Below are 18,522 nucleotides of genomic sequence, written 5' to 3' on the forward strand. Positions count from 1 at the left end.
CGTTTCAATTTCAAATTAAGAGCCCCCATAACTCTCGAGAGTGTTGCAAATGGAACCAAATGGACCCATACACTTGAGTCAGAGTTACAGACCTGTAAGTAAGGGTCCTTTTGGAGTGCCCTCAAGGAACCCTGCCTGTGGGTCCCCCTGGACCCCACTTTGAGGACCACTGCTCTATTCTGATCGATGCTAATCATCCATTGTTCAGTAACAGGACCCCCATGGAGACCCCTAGTTGACCCCCAGTATTTTCTTTGATAAAACAGAAAATACATTTTCCGGTGGGTTGCAAATTTCATCCAGTCAGTGGAGAGAACCCATTTATCTGTATCATCCCATGTGTCCTATATGAGTTCCCTTGGATGAAATTGGGTATCCTGACCTGAAAATGTATTTAATGTTGACTAACGAGCTGGAGAGACATGTGCCAGGGAGACCCCTATCACTGAACAACACTCGAGCATTGCTTATAATGGGAATATTGAGCGATATAATTTTTGTGTGTGTGTGTGTGTGTGTGTGTGTGTGTGTGTGTGTGTGTGTGTGTGTGTGTGTGTGTGTGTGTGTGTGTGTGTGTGTGTGTGTGTGTGTGTGTGTGTGTGTGTGTGTGTGTGTGTGTGTGTGTGTGTGTGTGTGTGAGAGAGAGAGAGAGAGAGAGAGAGAGACAGAGAGAGGGGGAGAGAGAGAGAGAGAGAGAGAGAGAGAGAGAGAGAGAAATAGACACAGTTGAACAACCATCCTCTGACCTGCACTTGTTGAGCCCATGTCGAACTGAGAATCATGGTGAATTTCTCAGTACTTGTTGTTACCTGCTCAACGCTTCCCCATTGATTAGAAGTGGACTGTGTCACTGTGATCACCATCACACCTGCTGGGATCGAGGACAGATAATTTTCTTTAACCACTTAAACCCAATTATAAGCCGCTATAGTCCCCCCGGGATTGGTCCACAGCACACATTCTTTGACTCTAGTCTACGTCAAACCTATTTTCCTAAAATAGACGATCGACAAGCTCACAATGCATTGTGTTGTGAAGCATCACCCGTTGTGAGCTTGTAGATTGGCTACTGTGATACACCCAGACACAAACTCTTCTTCTGACTGATTTTACATAGCAAGTGAATCCTTTGTCTGTAAACATATTATATGGCCTACTGTATTACTGGAAAACTTGATAAGCTAGTTGTTTGTGTACTGCTTTTCTACAATTATTTGTTATGTGAAAAGAAGGCTAGGCTTGAGGAACCCCAGTACTTACAGCATAAGTATGTCAGAGAAAGTTGACTTAACTTTAACCTGCGGTTGTCTCTATGAGAAATGCATGCATGGTACCATTATATATTATGTAGGGGGTTCACCTGCATCCTCTTCAGATTGTTTAACAGGGTCTGTGGGAGTGGGATATTAAATGCTGCAGCTAAAGTCGATACACAATTACATTATATCTTACATAAGCTGGTAGGATTTGATCTGTAGGACTGAACTGCTGAGAGCGTTTGTTTTTTTAACAATACTTACACAGTGTGTGTGTGCGTGCGTGCGTGCGTGCATGTGTGTATGTGTAAGAGTGTGCAGGTTTTGTCTTTGTCTGAATAACGTAGGCGTGAGCCAGTGAACCATGAAGTCTATACAGCTCACAGATATGTCAATTGTCACTGACTGACTGACACTATAGCTTCTACTACTACTTACTGTCAAGTTCCTGTCAACTCGTTGCTCTCGGGTGGAAACCTCAAATGTATCATATCGTCGCTGTCGGGCAGAAACCTCGTATCTCCAAGTTTCAAATGTGTACGCTTTTTCGCAAAGTAAATCTCTGCTTCATCGTACAAGGCCGTCGCACAAAAGTAGTGAAAACAGCAGATCTACAAGCACACAACGCCTCGCGGTGCGAGGCGTTGTGTGCTTGTAGATCGGCTGTTTTCACTAGTTTAAATCATTTTTAAAATGATAAATGCAAAACGAACGGTTTTGGACATACACGTTTTTCACCCGACAACGACAATATGATACAATAAAAAAATTGCAGATCGACAAGCATTTTGATCGTGTTGATTTTATGACGAAATAGGACTTGAATTTGATGAAAAAACATAAAATATGGAGATAAGAGGTTTCTGCCTGACATCAACGATACAGAAATGGCAGCATTCAACACATGCGACGTGGCAGCATACGACACATACTTTATTTATTTATACCTACTCTACTGTATAGCCCAACTTAGGGCATAGGTCACGAACAAGTGCTCTCCAGGCATCCCAGTCCTGGTCCAGTTTCTCCAGCTGTCCCCACCTGTGGCCAGATCTCTTCACATCTGCATCCAGCTCACGCTGGCGATGTCACGATTATTGTGACCAAAGTAATAGCCATTTATGATATTATTGATATAATCAAAATATCCCCAACGTCCATTATCCTGGGGCGAAACATTTGCCAAAAAATAGCCAATCTACAAGCTCACAACGTGTCACATTGCGACACGTTGTGAGCTTGTAGATCGGCTGTTTTTTGGTATAGAGTGAAAAAAGACTGTATCAAGTACGTTATATCCAGGTTCGTTTTACCAATTATAAATGGTACCGGATATACAGCTCGGCAAATAAAAGGTTAATTGATCAAAGGGCATGACGGAGGATACTTTCACGATATATTTAAATCTCCACGATACGATTATTGTGATTGTTTTTTTACCACGATAAACGATAATAACGATTATCGTCCCATCCCTAGCCAATTGTTTCTTGGTCCGCCCCTCTTCCTTCTCCCTTGTGGGTTCTAGAACAGGGCATATATTGTGATATTAGATGCAGGGTTGTGAAGAGTGTGGCCAATCCATCCTCAGTGCCTTTGGAGGGTTTCTTCTTGTACAGGGTGTTTACTGTTCGCATGCACAAGTAAAACTTTGGGGTGCAGCAGTTAATTGAACTAATCAATTAAATCACTTAACTCTATCAACTCTTTGAACGTTCCCGTTCACCCCATTTTTGACGGCGGCGGAACGCCAATTGTACGTTCTTTGGCTCGTTCTTTTGTACCTTGGTTTGATGTCTGTAACCTGATGAGGGGTCGCGCGGGTGTGTACCGTTGAAACAGCTCCCGTAAAAGTACTCTCAAAATCCCACTGGACGTTAGCATCAATGGAGTAACAAAACACTTCCATGTGTTTTTCTCTGGATCTATTGCTCTGTAACCTCAAATGCGCAGCCTTGAGCAGCCTTGACAAGCGAGAGCCTATCTGAGACCATTTTCACATTAATTCTTGCATGAGGCTGCCCCCTACTGCTGGTAGAGCCACGGTACACCTCTTTAAGAGAAAAAAAAATAAAAAATGAATACATCTTTGTCTATATCATCGCAAAGGTAAGGTGCTTTTGCTGGCACAAAACCCAATAATAAATACCAGTAAGACTCCCTAATCGGGAGATAAGCGACCGTAGGTCACATGTATACACAAAGAGTAGGGAGCAGTGTCCCCAAAAAATGTGGACGGATCCATGTTGATGACATGAGTGTAGACATACTGTGTAGCGATTTGCGTGATTTTAGGGCAAAAATTGGAGGAGCAGTGTCCAAAAATGTGCTTTCAAAAATCGGCCTGAAGGTGGCGCTAGAAGAGGGCCATGTGAGAAATGAGGGGTGGGGTCTCCGCGCCGCCGAGGCGGACGAATAGGTACCGGCCCCGGCTCTCCCGGTCGCTCCTTGCCCAAGTTACGGCATTTTATGTGCGCTGCAGTGGCAGGGGGTCCTCCACTGGGGGCGCCACCACTTTTGCATCCGTTCTGGAGCACAAGGAGTCGGTGGTCCCCGGGAATTCCCCGTGAGCAGCCCCGTTGGGGTGGTCATTTGGTCATTTTTGCACATTTGGAAATTTTTTACATCTGGGGGTCCCCCAGGGACCTGGGGGTCCCTGGAGCTCCGGGGGTCCTTGGAGGTTTTAGTTTGGCAGGTAAGGAGTGTGTGTGCAAAATCTGGCATGGATCGGGGCAACGGTTGCGGAGATATGAGCAGGGCAAAAGTGTGACGTGTGACGGACTGACGCACGGACACCTGGTGGAGCTTTCTGTAGTAAGTGCGACCTACGGTCGCAAACAACATCTGGCAGGGAAAAGGTTAATCATCAATAATGTATGATTGATAATTTAACAAAATAATGAATTATTAATTGATCCATATTTTGGGCATGAAGTTAACATGCAAACATTTAAAAAGGAAAAAACTTGAAAAATGATGAAAATAGCCGCAAAATGCGTGGCATTGTGACTCGTTTTGAGCTTGTAGATCGTCTATTTTCACTATTTGTGCAGGTCACCGTCGTGCAAAAAATAATGAAATAGGGCTAATTGAATAGTGGTCAATTGATTTGTTTGGGGGTAAAAAAAGATATGGATCAAATAATCGTTAAGAACATACTGGATAGTTGCAGCCCTAGTAAAAATGATTTAGCACTTAACATTTAGCAGAACAACATTTGAAGCCTGGCAATAAGGAAGTGTTGTGGATGGAGAATGGAACTCTGGAACCCGTCAGTGCAGTTTGTTTAATAAAGGGCTGCCTGGGATGGAGCTTGATGATGACTCAATCATCTCATTTAACTTACCGTATAAACACCTTCATACAAACACCTAAGGTGCAAACACACATGCCAGACATTTATTTTTGCATTCCTCATCTGTGTTTAACACCATCCATCCAGTCACATGTTTTATCTATAGGAAAAAGGTTGTAGCTAATTGTGCATGTCAGTGTTGGTGTAAATGTTGTGAGCTGGATGCTGGAGTTTTGAACTTCTGTCAGACCAGCTGTCCTACCAGGCTGTCAAATAATCGATCCTCGAGTATTACGAGTTACCATCTTTCAGGGGAAAATGTGTATACATCGATTGTAAAAAGAATATAAAAATGTATAGGCATGGCTATACAGTAGCTCATTAGCCTTCCCAATAGAGGGTATGCGCATGCATAAAGTGTATGGCAAAGTGAGTGGCAAAGTGAGTTTAACGTTGTTTAACATCGTTTAATGCAATCAGAAAGGACTTTTCTGTTTAGATGTATGGGCTGTCAAGGCCAGAAATTAGCTTTTTGCCACTCAGTAGGCTTTCCCGCATAACTTCCGGGTATGATGATGATGTCACGTGCATACCCTCTATTCGGAGTGCGCACCCTTCAAAGTGCGGGCTGAGCAGGGTTAGGGTTGGGACTCGTTAGGATTTTAACGATTCCGAGTCCTTAGCGATTCCCTCTTAACGATTCCGGTTCCTAACGGTTCTCTTAACGGTTCCAATATATATATTTTTTCATATTTTCTGACACTGACGCTTCTTTATGTCCTATAGAAAAATAAAACATGAACGATTGAGACCATTTAACAGTAGTTGTTTACATAAGCCTAATGGGCGTTCAAATAAATAATAATTTAGGTATAGTTGTTGTAATACAAATTTATATTGTAATATAATCACAGTTAAGGGTCAATTTGTTTCTTACCAATAGGGCTACTTTTGTGTAATTGAAAATGTAGATATATTCATGTGGTGTGGTGTGGTGTGGTGTGGTACTAAAGCTGCAGTGGAAAAGGGGCTATTGTGAAGTCAGGTTTCTAAACGTCGCGCCCATCTGTATGTTTAAGGCTTTAAGCGTTGGTTAAAATAGCTGATCTACAAGCTCACGTTGTCTTGTGGATGCGACGCGTTGTGAGCTTGCAGATCAGCTATTTTCGGCATGCAACACAGCGAAGTAGTCAGGCTTTACTTGCGTTGCAACTTGCAAAGACGTAACAAGGAAGAAGAGAAGCACCCAGGCAGACGGCACAGAGGAGCGCCTCAGTCCGCTCACATATCAACTTTCGCGAGGTCTTCTGCAGCTGCGGGTGTTATTTGGAGCATAATGTGAAATGTGAATGAAAAGAAAGATGCGAGGACAGAAGACCGCGGACCGAACGAGCGAACGAGCCTACGAGCGCCGCTCATGGACGTCAGAATGAACGCGCTTCCAGTGAGCTGAAGTACAGCCAAACTTTGGAAGACTTCTGTCTCTTCGGCACCATGCTGTTTGTTTATCACGCTGCTTGTTGGTGTGTTCAGTTGTCGTCGCTCTCACTCGCGCTGCTCAGTGACGCGGACATTCCCAGCATTCTTTCTGTAGAGGTGGCCTGACGTCACCACAGCTGCTTGCAATGGAATGCACATTAAATGCGCGCTGAGACCCGTTAAGAGAATCGGACCGGCAAAAATGATTGACCCGGTTCTGGACCCGCTATCATGCAACCGGGTCCTAAAAAGAACCGGTTTCGGGTCCCAACCCTAAGCAGGGTAGGGTAGGGTAGGGTGTTGCCCTGTGGAGTGCACAGGCTTCCGAATGGAAACCAAAAAAAGCCGAACGGCGGCCATTGCTGTATTTATACATTTTAGAGCTTAGTTGACAGCCCCAATGTCCTGTCCTCTTCTTTATACAAATTTCTATAGAAGCCAGCATGAAAACGGGCAAACCCTGGTATTTTCTTCAGGCTACTCATCAGCAACTGCTTCATAATGATGAATCTGAACATGGGCTTGTGGTAGATGATCTTTAAGTATACATACTGTACTGTACAGTAGGCTCAGCCGTGGGCCAAACAACCCTGCTGTACCTACAGTACACATGTGACTGCTCTGAAACCAATGCACCGTGCTGCACAAAGCAAGTAAGCCCGGTGGTAACTGCTGCATGGAGCTTGAGCTTCATGTAGTGCAATTGTATTTACAAATACCCTTTTAATGAGGGAAAGGCTACTGTTTATTTAACAGTCATAATGCTGATTCTTTCGTGGCTGGCTTTGCATAATGGATTTATGTAAATGTTTTGTTCATAGACTTGGACATTAAGATATCTTCTTAATCCAACGCTGGATTTGTCAAATGGTGCCAAGATGAGGCATTTCTCTTTTTTTTTTTATGTTGGCCCTTATTGGGTCGAGAGTGTTCGAGAACACAGGTGATGTAGCAGCACACAGCTTCTCATGTACAGTACACACAATCGATGAATATTTGATCCACATACATATCTAAAGTTAACGTTCAGGACACAGATCCACACCAGAATCCCACCCCCCCTCCTCCCAATAACCTTGTAATGAATGTGCATAATTATGGTCATATGTGGTCTTCTAAAATATGATCTCCTGTAGAGAAAGTTGTGGTAACATGCCAATTATAATTTTTTGTCCATCCGTTTTGACCAGGTTGCAAGCTGACAAACCGTGTTGTGATGCGGTAATGAATAATAGATTCAACAACCGCCCAATAGGTAGGGGCCGAACCTGACTTTGATGGGTTCCCCAATGTGTTCAAAATGATTTCATCCATATTGATGTCAATGTTACTGGTCTACAAATCATTATTTTCCTGCAGGCAACGTCTTATTGAAAAGTGAATGACAGCTTGTTTTTAAACATATTGTAGGAATGGTACATCAACATAATCTTAGAGTCGGCATCTCTGACAAGTAGACAATGTTGTCCTCACAATTCTAGTTTCCCGTTAGTTCCCTTTGAACTGCTCTCAGTTCCATTATATCGTTGTTCTGGATTTTTTTTCTTTTCTTTTTCTTTTTTTCTAATGCAATATTTGATCTCAGGTGTGATGTAGTCTTTGTTGTTTGAGCACATCTTAATGGTCCTTTTTGGCTTGGTGTCGACAGACACTAAAATGTATATACTGTACCTTGTAACCGACTTCGCAATACTGTCAATATTATTGTTGTTGGGAAATATCCTGCCAGAGAGTATTTGAGACAGGTGTGCTTCTTTTAAGGGCGGACCTAAAAGTTGGAATTACTGTAGCTGCTAAATGGGTTTCATGATCAGAGTTTAACATCTTTAACATTGCCATAGCATTTGTTCAGTACCGTATTATTGTTTTGTATCTACTAGAGTGTATGTAGTCCATCTTAAAGTACAAATAACAGAGCTTCAGGCTATTTTTTTAATTGCTGATAAACACAGTCTGCTACACGTGAGACAACATTGGAATGTGTTCCTACAGTGCAGGATGTATACAGCACAGATAAAATTTTTCCCATGGCCTCTGGGCCGGTAAAATAGTCTTAGACTCAAGCATGAGTTTAAGGTCAGGGGTGTATACTATAGCAAGGTTATAAAGACCAAGGATGTGGATATTATCTTGGGAATTCATCTTGCACTAACAATCTGAAGGTCAATGCCATTGAAGTAGAAATATCTATGCTCAGTCTTGGACAGGCCGACATTTTATGCACCTTCTGATGTGGTCTGTAAGAAGGTAGAGTAATATTTCAGGAAGTTACATGCTTTTAATGAGGATTAAAAGCTGATTGTACATTGTCCACGTTTACTTGATATGCCGATAACCAACAAAGCTCATTTGCAAGTATTATTCTCTCTCAGCTTTCATTCAGTCTTTCTCTTCGTCATGTCTCAGTCCTACTGTCTGTCTGTCCTACACTGTCTCCCTGTCCGCTTTCATACTGCCTGTGTCCCTCACAGCTTTCCTACTCTCTCTCTCCTACACAACACACTCAGCTGTCCCACTGTCTGTCTCTCCCACACTGTCTCCCTCTCAGCTTTCATGCTGTCTGTCTCTCTCACACAGCTTTCATGCTGTCTGTGTCCATCTCAGCTTTCCTCTCGTGAAATCCAGAGAGATGTAAGCTGTCAGTTCTACTTTGGAGGATAGAGGTGACATGGAGCTGTGAATGATGACAGACATTGAATATTAAATTGAGTGAAACTAACAGAGAGACAGACTGCTCACTCGGCTTCAGGATGAAATATGTGGAAGAAAAACATCTAACGCTCACGTCAGCATATTAAGCAATACAGCGTAACAGAGCAGTGATGGCATGACAGCGCCGACGTTGGTGTGGTGATGGATGTACGCTAGAACGTCTGTTCTGTTTCATTGCAGATCTAATGCAAAACCAGACAGATAAGATCTGTTGTTTTGGAGCTGCCAACATCTCTACTCCAGTCCACTTTGCCTATATTTGAATATGAAGATACAGATACTGTATGTCCTGCTAACCTTCTAACGCATGCACGCACTCACTCACGCACGCACGCACGCACACACGCACGCATGCATGCATGCACTTGTTTCATTTACCAATTGTAATACATTTTTTGAGCAGTTGAGCGGGATCCCCTAAGCTAAGGATAGCGCATCACTTCGTACTGTGCTATGGATGGACTTATAGATCTGCTATTTTTGTCATTTTGGCCTTAGGTCTTAATGGGTTAAAATTAAAATACAACTCAATGAATGATCTAAACGTAACCTTAATTGTATCATTACATTCACATTGACAACGCAGCTCAAGAGAATGCTTAATGTTGGACCTCCTCGCTCTGTGTCCTGCCTTGAACCTCATTGTACTGACAGCGAGGCAGGCTCAAAGTTAATGGCCACCCTCAGGTGGGTCCTGGAGGTAAAGGAACAGCAGGTCTATAGCGTGGATGTCCCCAGCCTGTTTCGTCAGTCATTTCTCAGTCTGTCAGGTTCATGGGGGGAAAAAGATCTCTTCTTGAGGACCTTGAGGATTTCTAAGATGTGAATGATGCCTTGAAGCTCTTCCTGACGGGTTCCTAATAACCTTGACCGCCAGGTACCCCATGGCTTTAGCTGTCCTTAAAAGTAAAGTTTTTTAGGAGTGCCAGCCAGGAATTTCACCTGACAGCGTGAATAGCCAGACCTTGCATACTGGATGCTTTTGGAGCTCAACAAACGATTTCAATTTGGTGTTGAGTGGATGTTGTGTCATAACTTCATGATATGTGGTGTTTTTTGTTATGTCAAAACCCTGTTTGATGCTCATTGCCACTATTTTTTTAATGTTTTAATTTAATATTTTTGTGGAAAAGGTTTCTGCAACCCAAACAGTGACATCTATACTATAATTTTGCGAATGTCTGAGTGAGTGAGTGAGTGTCTGTCTGTCTGTCTCAGCGTTTCTCCTCGGTGGCTGGAGCAATTGATCTGAAATCGCATCACCATCAGCATATGAACACACCTGACATAACTGTGAAGTCCGTTTTGTCACTTTCACAAATCGTATGCTGTATATTAGCATTTTTATGGTGTATCTATATCTATTTAGCCTACAGTACCTTTTGTGACCACACATGTTAAGGGAGGGGCGCTGTTGTTCAGGCCATGCACAATCACACACAAACCCACCCACACACACACACACACACACACACGGGGGGGGGGGGGGGGGGGGGGGGGGGTGCAGGCAGGCGGGCGGGGGGGGGGGGGGTTCTGGCCCTGTTACAGATGATGTCCAAATATCATGCAGATCGGTACACAGTATCTCTGTAGCCGTTAAATGGAACGGGTATTTATTACATTGATGCTCCTACATATTAGCATGCAAGCACCAGTTAAAGTTACTTTCCGTCCCTCATATACTGTGTGCACAGTGCACATCCCATAACCCACACACTGCACATCATTTCGGAGCTCATATCTTTGAACGGGTAAGGGCTAGTTGTAGAAATTGTGGAATGTCTTTTTTGAGCGGTGGTCACACCGTCTCCATAGCGTGGCCGTGTGTGTAGGTATGTATGTTTGTTTGTATGTATTTATGTATGTATGTATGTGGGTGGGTGGGTCTGTATGTAGCCTCAAGCCTGTGGTGTAGTACCTTTTCTGACCACACATGTTAAGGGAGGGGCGCTGTTGTTCAGGCCAGGCCAGAACAGGCAAGGCACACTCACACTCACACACACGCACGCACGCACGCACACACACACACACACACACACACACGCGCACAGACTCCACCGCTCAGTTCACACGGGTGTGATTTTTTTTTAATTATTTGGTTTGATTGTCACAGTGCTTTGCTTTTTAATCCTGCTGCTGGTTCACAGCACATTATTGGTTTGTCGCTGTCTGTGTTTGTTTTTTCTGTTAAGTCACTTGCAAATATTGGAAGTTGCGGGTTGCTTTTTTCTTTGCTTTTTTTAGTTGCTTATTTAGTCAGGCCTTTGCTGTCTGATGTTGTATTTGGCTTTAGAACACCATCAGAAAATATTTAGTTCCAGGGACACCCATACAAGATTTGTATTAACTTGAAATGAAAGACATAAATACATACCGTATTTCTCTATCAAGACTTGATTGAAAATAGCAGATCTAGTTTTACATCCATCTGAAAATACTTTGTGCCAGGAATCCCCATTCAAGATTTGTACAAATCCAAATATCTTAATTTTTTTTCTCTTACTGTATGTATTCAAGTGAGGGTTCAAGTGATACAACTGGTCGCTTCTTTTGGGCTGTGTCTCAAAACAATCTGGCAACGCTGGTCGCTGTCCATCAGCTTTGGGGCTGAACCATTCACCAATCGATGTAAGAGCCATGTAGAGCTGTCAACGGTTTGTCAACTACTGCCACAGTATGGTCCTACACAACAGCTTAGGCTATTATTTTGTCATGGTTCACTGTTATGGTGTGAAGGATGTCTGTGGGGGTTGGGACATCAGGAAGATACTGACTGACTGACTGGCTAGCTTGGGTTGGACTTGGACAGCTATGGAGAAATTATTCTGACCAGAGAATTGGTTCAGAGAAGATGTTTCTAATTTCCAATGCAGTGAGGTTGGGAAAGTGGTGTGTGTGTTGCTGTCTGATTACCTCCCACACAATAGGATATTGTAAGTAGCTGAGCATAACCAAACAGTCCATTACTGTTCTGAATCTGGTGCTGACCCATTCATGTGTCCGTGGCATGTTCGTTCGCTCCCGGCCTGCTTGCCATTAAAGGACAACTTTGTTTTTGTTCATATTTAGATTTAATTTGGAGAAAAGAAGAGATGAGTGTTAAAATGTTTTAATTTATTGCTTTCTATTGTTTTGGCAATTTTTGTATTTTGATTTCATGCATACAAGTGGCTAAACATGTATTTTTAGACACAATAAGCCAGCAATTTCTTTGTTATTATTTCCACCAACCCCCATAATTCACATCTGCCCATGAAAGATTGGGGTGCATCTTGGGAATGGGCTTATTGTGTCTAAAAATACATAATTAGCCACTTGCATGCATGCCCCCAACCTGACCGAAATGATGCTGCAAGAGGAATTCACTACTGAAAGCGTATGTTTGTGTAGCCTGGAAACCGGACAAACCTTTATTACCGTTATTTAATTGAGGGCAGGCCCTCATTTACAATGCAGCCGAGATACAACAATGATTGTTGTCCTCTGCAGATTTGGTCTGGCACTGATCAGTTGTGATTGGATTTCACTCTCGAAAAAGTAGTGAGGGACCAATCAGGGCCCAGTATGCAAATGGTGGCGGGTTTATCACAAGAGGCATTTTTTTAAATTTGGACGTCAGTGATATTTGTCTGGCCATGCCTGGCTAGTGTTTGTGTATGCACACATTCAAGTGTGTGAGAGGGAGAGACAATGTGACTGCAATGACAGTGTGAGAGCATTCATGTTCAAATACAGCATGTGTTGAGCAGGGGTGTCGCACCAAATTCTGGGCCCTGGGTACAAGGATTCACTGCGGGCCCCCCATGAATGTTCTTCATAGGGGGAGGGGGTTTAACCCATTTAGACTGGGAACTCATTATTACGCATTATTTTGTGCTTTAACTATTGAAAAAATAGCAGACTATTGAAAATTTGTGCAAGTCTTTGAATATTTCAAATCCTTCTAAGGTTTTTTGAAAAACCTATGTTTCCCATCTCAAAATATTTAGTTCCAGGGACCCCCCAGAAGCAACATTTGAGTTACAAATGTTCCCTTAAAAATACATATATTCCCCCCGGTGAAAATACATATATTCCCCCCCCCCCCCCCCCCTTGTGACGCCCCTGCAAATGGCGCTGGGTTTATCACGAGAGGCATGTTTTAAATTTGGACCTCGGATAGCACTAGCAGTGATATTTGTCTGGCCATGCCTGGCTAGTGTTTTGTGTGAGAGGGAGAGACAGTGTGACTGCAATGACAGTGTGAGAGCAGTCATGTTCAAATACAGCACTTGTTGAGTAAAAAAATAAGAAACTGACCCACACTTTACTACTGTCCACCACCGCGGAGAGTGAGACTAGGAATCCTCCATGTGGGATATATGGACACAATTGGATGTGTTCGCCGGAGGGAAGCCAGACGGGGAGGCAGACAGGGATGTTTGATTCCGCACCAGTGATTTCCTACTGGTTGGGGCAGTGCCTGTCAGCAGGTGGGTGTTGAGCGCTGAAGAGTAGGGTGGATGCGCTGTGTTCTCCCAGCAGGAGCTCCCCACTGTGGCAGCTGAGCCAGTTGGGGAAGCAGGGACAACTTGCCACAATACATCAGATTTTACAGTATAAATTAGGGATTGGACGATATGCGATATTATCGTTTATCGTGATAAAAAAACACTCACGATAATCGTATCGCGGAGATTTAATGTATCGTGATATCATCCTCTGTCGTACACTGGGATAGATTCACCTTTTATTTGCCGAGCTGCATATCCGGTACCACTTAAACCCTCTATAATTGGTCAAAGCTACTTACGGTATACAGTTATATATTATAATAAATGTACTTGATACAGTCTTTTTTTCACTCTCTATCAAATGTCTTTTCAAAAAAATAGCCGATCTACAAGCTCACAATGAGCTTGTAGATCTGCTATTTTTTGGCAAATGTTCCGCTCCAGGATAATGGATTTTGATTATCGCGATAATATCTTAAATCGCGATTGATTTTGTCACAATAATCGTGATATGACATTTTCATGTCGTCCCATCCCTAGTATAAATATTATAATCACATTGCAAGCAGTTGCGGTTTCATACACAGGATGAATGTACTGTACCAGACAACCTCCAGAACTCCAGTATTGTGTGTAGAATCTCTGGTGTGTAAACAAAGTGGCACATCTGAGGAAGTCTTTAAATGAGCACATTGTAACTGTGTGTGTGTGTGTGTGTGTGTGTGTGTGTGTGTGTGTGTGTGTGTGGGTGTGGGTGTGCGTGTGCGTGTCACACACAGACAGACCTCAGTGTGGCTGCTGAATAGGGACGTGCACAGGGCTCATATTTGTCACGGTGGAATAATCTGTGGGTGTTATGAGTGAATAATGGATTATTACCACCTGCCATCTCCCTCACGCCATCACCCTCCCTCCTTGCAATTGAAGTGCATGCAATGTTGGTGGTCAAAGTTTCTTACTAGATTTGAAATGGAAGTTTGAGTTTCCCCAATATCTTGGAGTATACCGTGTAGATGACAGTCTACTCACAGGCAGTCTATAGTATTTAACAATCTTCTGCAGTGGTTCTCAAACATATTCATGTTAGGGACCCCAAAATGATACATATAAGACCATTGAGGCCCATTTGAAAAGAGATTGTGCGAGGGACACCATAACAGAAGATTTGTTTTTGGATTCGATTTTGTACAGAATTGTACAACTGTTTATGCTCTAGGTGGGGAACAGTGGAGTGAGTGAAAGCTATGCTCATTCTTATGCATGATCTCATTGGAGAACTGTGTCCCGAATCTGTAGTCATGTCTATTTCATTAAGGCTCATCAAACCATGATATTTTTGTTAGAAGAAAGTTTACAACTAACTTCCTGTGGTCGTAAGGTAATTTTCCCTCAAGTTTCTGCTGGTATCACTGCAGGCATTGCACATTATTTCAGAATGTCTTGAGGAAAATATGATTATTTTGTGTTTATGTTATGAGCTTGTAGATCTGCTGTTTTCACTAGTTTGGGTCACAGCTATAAGGTCTTTAATGGGAGCCCAACTAAAAAGTAAGTTACTTTTCACAGTAACGCATTACTTTGGTGAAAGTAATCAGTAGTAAGTACTTTTGAAATGAAGTAACTAGTAACGGTGACTAGTTACTGTTTTTCAGTAACTAGCACAACACTGCGAATGACTAACTTTGGTCCTTCAGCTCAGAGTTAGGGCTAACATTACGTTGAATAAGTAATAAATAAAGTAATATATCCCTATTATGACTATCATTTTAGTTGATTCGATTGCTGCAGTTTTTATAGGCTTAATACTAACAATGCATTAATAATACAATTTTTTAAAATGAGCTTGTACCAAATAAGAGGTGATGATGATCTCTTTGAATAGAGATGTGATGAATAGAGTGCAGACAGGGTGGAATGGATGGAGAATCTTTTGATGTGTGACAGAAGGGTACCAGTCAGAGTGAAAGGGAACTTGTATGAGACGGTAGTGAGACCAGCTGTGCCTTGCGGCTTGGAAATGGTGGCACGGACAAAAAGACAGGAGGCGGATAAAGAGGTGGCAGAACTGAAGTTGCTGCGAGTCTCATTAGGAGTGACAAGAGACTAGAGAGGGACAAGAGAGGCCAGGTTGACATGGTTTGGAGGACATGTGCGGAGGAGGGATGAGGAGCACTCTCTGAAGATGGAGCTGCCACCAGAGGAGAACATGAAGGCCAAAATAAAACAAAAAGTTGAATTATGGAGATAAAAGTTTCTGCCTGACAGCAACAAAACGACAATATACATCCATATGCATACAGTACCTCAATTCTGACCTAAATTTATATTAGCACCCTCAGAGTATTTATAAGCAATATACACTTGAAGGGCCAGCCTGAAGAACCTATGCATAATGGCATAAGTCACTGTTGATTAGAGTGAAATATATTACATGTTCAAGAGTGCATTATTTCTCATAGAATTCAGCAGAAAAAATAATAATATCAGTTGTGAGATAAACACTGGTGTGTGTGTGTGTGTGTGTGTGTGTGTGTGTGTGTGTGTGTGTGTGTGTGTGTGTGTGTGTGTGTGTGTGTGTGTGTGTGTGTGTGTGTGTGTGTGTGTGTGTGTGTGTGTGTGTGTGGCGCGCGCGCTTGTGCACAAAATGACTACACATACACACTGGCACCACTGGTAGGCATCTGGTTTTCATGTTACCATGGAAACAAAGAAAGCTACACAGAACTTTTGTTTTTGTTTTTCTCCTTAACCACATGAGTCCCTGTTCAGGGAGATGTGTTTGGAGCTTTTGGATTGGCTAATTCTGGGAAGATGATTTGGTGTAGAGCAGTGGTTCTCAGAGTGGGGTCCCCAGCAATAATTTGTACAACTTCATCCACATTGGCTTATTCAAAAATAGCAGATATACAAGCTCACAGCGTGTCACCTTGTGCCGCGCTGTGAGCTTGTACATCTGCTATTTTTAAAATGTTTTTTATTTTATTTTTATCATCTTTAAAAATATTAAACACAAACCTTCTCTTCTGGGGGTCTGTGGCCAAATACATATCCATTTTGACATGAAATCTTTTGAGAACTACTGCATAGAGCCCTGGGGGACCCTGGCCAGCTAAGTATAAAGTTTTCAAGTGTTTAATTTCCCTGAAACGGCTTCAGCTGTTTTACAGTTAACACCAAACTTTTTGTCGAAAAGGTACAAAATGACATCACTCGCAACTTCTGAAAAGCATTGTGCAAAACACCCGCAGAATTAGACTTTTGTCGCATGTGCCGCTGTTCCATACTAGTCCCAGTCTGACCGACGTGTGAAGAATTTAGCAGCGAGCAGCTAAAAATGTTATGCTTTCTGGTATCATATCGGTATTGGTTTATGCGGAAATGTTGTATCAGAAATCGGATCGAGAAGGAAAAAAATGTTATCGGTCCCATCACTAGTTAATGTTGGACGTGTGGGACCCGCATGTTATTTTATTTTTTATTTTTTTTACCGTCCAGTTCTGCATGTTGCAACTTAAAAACCGACCCGCTCCTGCATGATTTGCGTTGGGTCCCGCCGAACCCCGAATACCAATGCATTGGTTGTCTGACTGAGACATGAGACCGGTAAGGGAGAGAGAGACTCCCTCTTCACATCTCTCGTTCTTTCTTGTTCTCTGTTCTCTCTCTGTTTCCCTTGCAAGTACTGTTTGGTCAATGCCATAATGGTAGAAATATTTAGACACGTTTAAAACTGCCTTAATTTCTCTGCCAAACATTTCTTTCTACTAGCTTCCCCTCGAGGAACACTTCACTTTCAAATTCCTTTTAATATGTGAAACTGAATAAAGGCCTGCATCTCTCCCCAAGTGTCAGACACTTCAACTCCACTCTCAACAGAAGACTAACATCACAGAGACGGCAACGGTAGCAAACAGGCGAACCATACTCGCTCGCTTCAGAGAAGAGTGTGAGGTCATTTGGAGTGTTCACACTTATGCGCAATAAACACATTAGTTGCATCACGCTCTTGGTCCACTTCAGAGGACGGAACTTCAGTTAAAACTCCCTCAAATTCAGACTGGACAATAAAGAAAAGCTGCCTGACCGCACGTCTGTCTCTTTCACTTAGTCTCTAATTGGATGTGTCTTCCTCCTACTTGTTTCTTTGTCTCTCCATCTCATTTTAGATAAGTTAAGAGGTTGATAGAGCAGTGTTTCTCAACCCCCCAAAATAATCATATTTGAACAACGCTTCACGTTGCGAAGTGTTGTGAGCTTGTAGTCTTTCTAAATGTTTGCCTCTTTCTTATATTATTTGACTACTTTTGAGGTATTAAAAGGTCATAAGAGTCATTAAATTGTCACTTCATAGTCGGTCATTTATACATCCTACCTGGGTCCTGTTTTTTCCTCCCATTCTGAATTCCCATATTCATATCGCGTCATATAAGAGCTGTGTTCCAAAAGTGAAAATAATAATCTCTGCGTTTTACTCATATGCATATGAAGAATCAACTGACGGTGAGAAAACGCTAATGTAGTCTGCGAAATTGGTTTCATGGTCAAATGGGAGCCATGCAGCATTTAGTTTAGTGCATCCACTTAAAGAAATACATATAAACTGAAATATGCCATAAACTGTTAGTCCGTCATAGTCAAGTCATCACAGTCTGTTGAACTCACTCTCCATCACAGTTTCTCTCTCCTTCTTTTACCACTGTTCCTCTCTACCTTTCTCTTCCTCTGCCTGTCTCGCTCTCTCATATCTCTCTCCCCTTCCTAGTCTCTCTCCCCTCATTCTCCTCTCCTTTATTCCTCTGTCTCTCTCTTCCTCTTGTCACCTGCCTGGTCTCTCTCTCTCTCTCTCTCTCTCTCTCTCTCTCTCTGTCTGTCTGTCTGTCTGTCTGTCTGTCTGTCTGTCTGTCTGTCTGTCTGTCTCTCTCTCTCCCTGCCCCTCCTCTCTCTGTCCTCCATCCAACTAAATCCTGTTTCATATTACTGCTCTGTGCTTGCAGAGCCATGATTTGATTGTGATGTAATTGCTGTAAGCTCTCTCTCTCTCTCTCTCTCTCTCTCTCTCTCTCTGTGTGTGTGTGTGTGTGTGTGTGTGTGTGTGTGTGTGTGTGTGTGTGTGTGTGTGTGTGTGTGTGTGTGTGTGTGTGTGTGTGTGTGTGTGTGTGTGTGTGTGTGTGTGTGTGTGTGTGTGTGTGTGTGTGTGTGTGTGTGTGTGAGAGAGAGAGGGGTTTCTAGTACTGTTATAATTGTGATTGATTGTGAGGGCGGTTCTAGTAGCCTACTATGATATTGT

General features: G+C 42.7%; 1 protein-coding gene across 8 annotated transcripts in view; it reads left to right on the forward strand.

Annotated features, from left to right (window-relative positions):
- Nucleotides 1–18,522, forward strand: part of prkg1 (protein kinase cGMP-dependent 1) — a gene marked incomplete at both ends in the record, with an annotated part of 172,294 nt that overhangs the window by 2,433 nt on the left and 151,339 nt on the right. The window lies entirely within an intron of this gene.

Source organism: Nannobrachium achirus, assembly GCF_963921795.1.
Source record: "Nannobrachium achirus genome assembly, chromosome: 18".
Taxonomy (NCBI): Eukaryota; Metazoa; Chordata; class Actinopteri; order Myctophiformes; family Myctophidae; genus Nannobrachium; species Nannobrachium achirus.